Raw genomic sequence first — 8,900 nt, forward strand, 5'->3', positions numbered from 1 at the left:
TTTAGGAGGAGTAGTTGGATTAATCTTGGAGAGATCAAGTTATGGAACGGCTGCAAAATACTCCACATATTCGCTAGCTGGACGCTTGAGCAAAATCGTCAAAATTGGAGCAGAGAGCTATCTCCTGCTTTTCCCATCCTTGTCGCTCGACACCATTTGAGCAACGAGTTTCCCGATTTTTAGCGTTTTAACATGTTTTGGACTCCTACTGATCTACAACTAAGGTTTCTGGGTGCCTCTATAAATACAAAACGTCGTCCATTGTATTATAAAAGATGAGTTTTCATAAGTTTTGAGAAAAAATCTTAAGAGAACAAATCTACAACATCTTGAGAGCTTCAATTCAATTGAGAGTATTGAGTTTTGATACATTAAACACATTTCTATTAATTATAGTGAATTTTCTCCTCCTCTACCCGTGGTTTTTTCCTGAATTGGGTTCCCACGTAAATCTATATGTTATTTACTTTTCTGCTTTATTTCATTATTATCATATCTTGCGATTCATATTCATAACAGAAAAATAATATATACAAAGCACCATTCTATGCAAATATACTACTGTTATCTAAAATTATATTGGGTTTTACTACCCTGGATGAGTCCAGCCAGTAGAGTGGCTCCACATGCATCCCCTGAAATGTCAGGGCCCATGTCTAGCAATACCCAATTTTATTCTGAGTTTCAAAGGCTGCAGAATTTACTAATTTAGCATTTAATGCATAAGTTGACATGTACTTTTTGAAATATGTCGTATGAGTTATGCATCAAGTTTTTATTTATCAACACAATTTTTAATAATATGAAAAAAATTATCTTTCTTGTCGAATTTCAAATTGTTTTGAAGGGTATTTTAGTTTAAACATTATTGAAATGGACATGGAACTAATTTGGGAGATTTTTGCAAATGACAATGTGAAAGTGTACATTTTTATTTATTTATTTATTTATTTTTTACAATTTCCTCTTAAAACTTTTTTCCTTTCTATAATCAATTTATCTTGCAAAAAATATTATTAACATGTATACGCCAACTCTTTGTCCACCTATATAAACTAACGAGACACCTAGATGCATCATTACAAGCAAACATCATGGTTCTAGGAAATAGAATCGGTAGCGGTTTATACTCCAATGAAGTCTAACTTATGGAAAACAATAATATGAGAGAAATTGATGAGAAAATGTCATTCATATAGTATCCAACTAACACATCTTCTTCATCAACAACTTGTTGAGTGTTGTCAATTTTATTTTTGCAAAGTACGGATTGTAACAAGTAGTAAGTGGACCTAAGAGTCTGAATTATCGTTCCAACAAGAACTATACTTTAGCACTTAATTTACTCATTTTTTTCTAACACTGTTTGATGGAAGCATATTAAAACTCGTATGATTTGAGTTGTAATCTCTATACGAGAAAATAAGTGGATGCACACACGATTGGTTTAGAAATTAAATAATGAACGTACGTTAGGGTAGAATAATTTCACCTATAGATCACTTTTTTTTATCTTAAATTAAGATTAACATCCAATGATCTAATGTAGAGTTCGGTTGAATTCTCCAATTGTATTCAATTTACCCCTATCGAGTTCTCATTGAACATATTTAACTAATTCAATTTTATATCTCTATGTGAATCTAGCTTAATAAACAAGTTCTTTGTCCTAAGAATTCAATTATGACTATAATAATTAGTATATGTATCTCTACTCGTTATACCAATTTACTAGATTTTACTATAAGGTCTAAATCCTAAACTCATTTCTATCCGTAAAGGATTCACAAAATCATCAAATTAGTGATCAAGTAATTTAATGCATTAAATCCATAGTAAAATCAATGTATAGAGTAATAAAGACCAAAAATCTTAATTAAAAACATAAATGATCCCAATTGTGTTACATTATTCGCCCTGACAATAGATTTAGCTATTCGTAACCAAAAAAAGAAAAACAATAAATTGTCAAAGAATACATTACGGATTTGTAGTAAAGATGTAGAAGAAAAAAATAGCAATCTGGCACCAAGATTTTCTTCTTCTTCCAATCAATAAACCAAACCTTGAATTATTCGTTGTTTTCCTCCCTTGAATTCTTCTTTTAATCTCCAAGTGTGTTTCTTGCCTTTCAATATATGAATCCTTTCAAAAGTATGAGATAATTATATTTATAGGTTCCTCATCGTGTGTGAAATATGGTTTTTTTCTGGACTTAAAAATCAACCAAAATTGTGCCCTAATTCTGTCTTTAGGCAACGCCGCGAATCTGAGTTGGTGGCACCACAGCGCCTAAGGGTGGCATCATGATGTCACCTCTTGATAACTCCCTGGTGGAGGACTTTGTATTTTTTGTGGTGTCGCAGTGTCCTAAATAGGGAGCCGCAGCGCCATAGCTCTGGTTTTCTCATTTTTTGGGTGCCTTGGTATCACTGTTTCAGCCCCGAGCGCTACTCGTCCAACAATTTTGCTTTATCTCTTTTGCCCCATTATCCACTATTTCATTTTGATCTTGCAAATAAGTTTAATTGATGACCTTTTTTCATGTCTTTCGTAATCTCAACAATTCTATAAAACAACATTAACAAACACATAAAAAAGGTTCAATACTCGTAAAATCTAGATTTCAAATCAAGTTAAAATTGGTTTAAACTCGTGAGTAAAGCAAACTCGCCAAATATCAAACTTAATAATTTGCTAGTCCTCGAGCAAGAACACGAAAAAGAAAAATAACTAAGGGCATAAACAATGATTCAGTTAGATGGCTCGCTTTCTGGCGCAACATTGAGAACATTGTATCACATTCATGAATGATATTTAGATCGCAATGCAAGAGCTAACCTTCCACTTATTCCATGCAAAATAGTCGTGTGTGTGGAGTTAAGTGTAACGCCGTACATTCACAAGTTGGTTCACTTCCTAACCTTCAGTGGTCTACTATTTCCTTTCTTCGCCCGTGAGATTCATATACCGCCAACCTTGTTTTCTTTTATTCTCTCACCATGGTATAATTCTAAGGTTTAATCTTACTTATCAATGTCTCAAATCACTCTAATTCGGTTTAGTTCAACCAGTGATATCAACAATTCATTCGTGTAATGATTCTCCTTAATTATGAGTGTTTCAACAATCTAATTTATATTAAGTGATTCAAACCCATTAGTTATTTAGGCCCCCAATATCAGTTCTTTTGTACATTTTTATACTAATACTTTTATTTTTTCAATTTTCACCTCACCATTTTTCCTCTTCTTAATCTCTGTAGCGAGTGTTGGGTCGGTAACTCCTTGATTTTTGCATGTTGTACAAATAATCAACATTAGGTAACATTCTTTAATGTATTTAGATGCAAGGTGAAATTCATGTACCTGTCGTGTAATACTAGCTTCTGATCACAAACATCAATCTATTATTATTTTTATATTCAAGTTTTGAGTACATAATCAGTCTGCTTTTCACATAGGAACCATGCTACATGTACAAAAGACCGTGACATTTTTTACACAGAATACACATGTCAGTCTATGATTGAATAGTTAGAATAAAATAAAATAATAATCACTCATACAGATACTTCCAACACAACACAGGGAATTGTTCTTCACTTACAGTACTTAGAATCTTCAATTTTCCCACGAGGCACATGTGCGTGAATGCATTCGTGCTTAGTTCATGCAAACAGTGCTATGTTACCATATTTTGATAACAATGGTTAACACAATATTTGAACTTAATATTATAATTGACAAAAAAAGATATTTGATATTTGATTAACCGGTATCAAAAAGTTTATTTCTAACATATTTATTGAAATATTGAATACAAAGACAGAATATGAAAAACGCAAGAACACGGAAAAATGTTTACCCAGTTCAGCCAAAATGCTTGATCTGGAGGGTCAAGAATCAACCCGTTCCACTATGAGCAAACCACGCCGTCTAGAGAGGATTATAGTACATGAACCAAATCAAAATCCTAGTTTAGTCACTGATCTAAAAGATCTCCTAAACTCAATTCATACGAACAAACCCTAACGCACTAAAATCACACATTATAGAAGCAAAATTGTATAGCCAGTATCACAGGCATAGCGTTACTATAACAAACCTATTTTACATGGGATTTTTCTTAGATTTTACATACTAGAGAGATCTCCATAATCAAAGAAAAAAAATGAGACCAAAAAAGCTTAGAGAGAGAAAAATATCAGAGACTCAAAAGCGAAAAGCCATAAAAATTAAATGCACAGTAGCTAGATCGAAGGTCGAATGAAACCACGGGATCACATTCGTTTATTCAATCAAACTGCTCACAAACCATTTTAAAAACCATAATCGGAGTGTTAAGCAAGCTACCAATTGGAGGTTGCCACTTGAACCATCCAATCCAACTCAGTAGTCAAGGATTTTTATTAACTAAAATGGCCCCAATAAGTTGTATTTTGTAAAAGACATTTTTCTTCCGATCTTCACCTTGATTCTCAAAGTACAATAACCTTTTCACTATGCAATGGTACACATTAATGGCGATTCATCATCATTGCCGAGGTACATGCAAAAAAATTAATTAATGTAGAATTTATAGGCAAGATTTAAACTTACTATTTGAAAAAACTTTTATTCCCAAGTCTGACGGAATTTTCTTAGCATGAGGCTACCTTTTCTCTAATGAAATGATCATTCACCTTAATGTACTTGGACCTCTCATGATAAACACGATTTTTACTAAGTGACAATGAGAATCACACAGAAAATTCAATTCATTATTTAAAATGTCTTTCAACCATATACATTCTTTCACAGTTTCAGTTATTGCCACATATTTAGCTTTAGTGCTGGAGTGTGACAACTTAAGGTAACTAGAATTTCCATGATATACAGTTATCTCCTAATTTAAAGAAATAGGCAGTAGTAAATTCCCTCTAATCTTTGTCACCAACGAAATCTGTATCCACTTATCCTTTAAGGATAAATTTATAAGACCATTTTTAGTCAAGATCAATATTTAATGTTCCAAATATGTATCTTAAAAGTCATTTTAAACCATGCCAATAAGCTATGTATCTTCAAAGCCACTTCAAACAACCATTTGCACAAGGGATACTACGCATTTCTTTTATTTCTTCCTCAGTTTTAGGTGTTTGTCCAATGGACAGGTTCATATGTGTAGCAAGAAGGAGATGAATAGATTTGGCTTAATTCATACCAAACTTAGATATTACTTTGTCTAAATAGGTTTGTTATGTAATAGTTAACATGTTTTGTGACCTATCTCTAGTAATAACCACTCCAAGTATATTTTTGGCATTCTCTAAATATTTCATATCAAATTCAAATTTGAAAAGATTCTTTAGTTTTATGATTTCTTCTTTACTTGACTTTCAAGTAACATATTATCAACATACAAAAGCAGAAAAACCTTAGACCGAATTTCACTATTATTATAATACAGGCAAGAATCATATTCACTCCTTATAAAACCTCTCTTTTAATGATAGATGAATCAAATCTTTTATACTATTGCCTGAGACTTTAATTTGATCCATACAATGAATTTTCTAGTTTGCATTCAAATTCAGTTTTCTCATTCACCTTAAAATTTTGAGGTTGACTCATATAAATATTTTCCTTCAATTCCCTATGAAGGAAACCAATTTTGATATCTAGCTATTCAAGTTTTCAGTTGAATTGAAAAAATAGATCTAAAATCAATATAATAGTCTTTTTTTATAATAGGAAAAAAAATCTTATTATAGTCAATTCCTTCTCTTTGAGTAAAGTCTTTTGGTAACAAGCCTAGCTTCGTATCTTAAAGGATCAGAAGGACCATTGTCATCTTTCAATTTGTAAATCCATTTGTATTGCACTATTCTTTGACCCTTAGTATTCTTAACCAATTCAAGTCACTTTTTCAATTAAGAATTGCATTTCTTATTCCATTGCCTTTTTCCAAATTACAGATTTAAGCTCATTCATAGCTTCTTCAAGATAAAAGGCTCTAAATGTTCAATGACTTCACCTAAAACTAAGACAAAGCTAGTTAAGTTTAGTGACTCATATCTAGAATTTAGTTTAACTTATCTTCTTTCTCTGTCTTTAACAATTTGGTAATTCTGGATAGCAGCTTCTTCAGTGATAAGGGTATTACCATCCAATTCAGCTCCCTCATGAGGCACTCTGCCTCATCAATCATAGTTTCAATTTCTTGTTTTCCAATTTGAGGAATTATTGGTTCAGCAATCTTAGTATGATTAAAGTTATACTTAGCAAACTTCACCTCATTTTAATATTTATTCCCGATTTCACATTATCCTAAATTATTATCTTTGCGTTTTAGTCATGGTATCTCAAATTCATCAAACACAATATCTCAACTCTTATTGATTTTTATTCCATGGACCCCATAACCCCTTCAAGATAGACTAGCATGACACATTTAGTGGCTCTATGTTCCAATTTGCTCTCAGTCTAATGTACATAAGCCGCACAAACAAATACTAGTATATGTTTCAATTTACTTTCAGTTAAAGTAAATAGACTAGTATCTTGTGAACTCATGGTATCACCCAGAAGATAGTATAGCCATTCCTTTTAGGACCTTTCATGAGAACTAAGGATCCCTTCACAACCATTAGAGTATTACTGTCAGATTTAAAGATGTGTCCCTCATTTTCAAGAATCCACTACACCAAAAATGGTCTATTGCGACACATAAAAGGCAACATTTGATAATTAAGTGTTGCTAAAAGGGTCTATTGCAACATTTGAATAAGTGAATGTTGCAATTAGTCATTGAAATTGAGTTTTAGCAACATTTTTAAAATAAATGTTGCCAATGATACTTTTCGCAACGTTTTTGGAAAGTTGCGAAATGTTTTAATTTTTGCAACGTTTAAAAAACGTTGCGAAATGTCTACCTATTGCAAAGTTTTTTAACGTTGCAATAAGTAGACTTTTCACAACGTTTTTTATACGTCTTTCTTTTTTCAATAGGAGAAAAGTTCCAGGTTCAGTAACATGCGAACTAATCAAAAGCTTCTCCATACTATAGATAGAAAGGGATATCCACGTGTGTTCTATGAAATGGTACTTCTTACGAATATATCATGTCTTGTTACTTGAATTGTCCAATTTCAATATATGTGATTACTACATTTTGTACTGCAGAAAAAAAAAGAATCCACAATTAAAAGGGTTAAGAACAGAAGTATAGAAATATGAACATCTCAGAAAAGATGGAAAACCAATTAATGAAGCAGTTGCTGAAACGTTGGTATGTGTATTATACCAATGTTCAAATAAGCATAATTTGATTTATTAGTTGTATCACTTGCTAGTATTTGATTTGAGTTCCATAAGTGCATAAAAGGATTGAAGATTGTGCCACATCAATTTCCGACACGCATGCTAAAGATTCCATCTGTGATGATGCTATAGCTTGAGTTTTAGGTCCCAAACGTCATGGGGTAGTTAGGGGACTCGGATTTGGAGTTGTACCATCAAAGGTGGATGGACAAATACAAAATAGTGGGAGAGTTAGAGAGCTTGAAAACCAAGTACAGATTCAGGCACAAAGGATGTGGGCATTAGAAGAAAAAATGGAAGCATTTATCAAGTTTTCTCAGCAGGTTCTAAGTAGTTACTTTTTATATATTTCATGATTATATAGCTTTATATAGCCAATTACATGTATAATAACTTTTGTAATTTTTGTATCATTATATAGAATGTGAAGGATAGAAATTCAAATACTTTTACTCAGGTTTCCGTTTCCTATATTATTAAATGTTTATTTATATAATCAGTTTGTAGCATTCTAATTTTAAAAAGAATAGTTTCTGTTTATTATGAATTTGTAGTCATACGAAGGAAGTACTATCCCCAAGACAAATGCAAGATGTCAACTGTTACATTGTTATATGTTTGAGAAGGAAGAAGTCGTAGCAGAAGGGAAGATAGCTACAGCAGATCCAAGTGCAAAGGTGCATCACTTGCCACTTGGTCGAGACTATTGGAAGGTTTGGGTTGAGGAAGTCTATATGGGTAATTTAACCCTATACAGACCCACAGATAAATTCCGCACTCTTAGTGAAGCCATGGGAAGTACTGTTGCTTGGCCAAAAAGTAGTATTAGACTTCTTGATTAAGGTATTAGACTCTTAGTGGCAATGGTATTGATCAAGTAACACGCGACGATTTCAAGTTTAAGTTTAAGTTTTTGTATTTTCCTAATTACATTTTGGTAGTATATGCTTGGAGACTCTTAATTTTATTTTGGAAGAGATTATGTGTTGAATATTTTACAAAGTTAATGAGTAATGTGTTTGTTAGTTTATTATTTTGGTGGTACATGTTTGTTAATTTTGAATGACTTATTTGATCAAAGAACAGAATTTTTAGTAATGTTAAGCATAGACAAAAAAATGTGAATTAGTTATTGCAACGTTTGTTAAACATTGCAATACATAGGCTATTGCAACATCTTTCCAACGTTACAATACCCTATCCATTGAAACGTTTAGCAAACGTTGCAAAAGCCTAAATATTGCAATATCTTTTAAACGTTGCAAAAGTCTAGTCTATTGCAACATTTAGCAAACGTTGCAAAAGTCTAGATATTGCAACATCTTTTAAACGTTACAAAAGCCTAGTCTATTGCAACATTTAGCAAACATTGCAATAGACTAGGCTTTTGCAATGTTTTCTAAACGTTGCAATAGACTAGGCTTTTGCAACATTTTTTAAACGCTGCAAAAAGTCTTACCTCAACAGCAACATCAAGCTTCGCAACATACACTCATACGCTGCAAATAACTTTTTGCAACGTTTTTTGACCGTTGCAATAGCCCTTTTTTGGTGTAGTGATCCCTAAAGAAATGAGGATTCTTTTTAGATTAGAGA

This window comes from Olea europaea, chromosome 6 (assembly GCF_002742605.1).
Source record: "Olea europaea var. sylvestris chromosome 6, O_europaea_v1, whole genome shotgun sequence".
Taxonomy (NCBI): Eukaryota; Viridiplantae; Streptophyta; class Magnoliopsida; order Lamiales; family Oleaceae; genus Olea; species Olea europaea.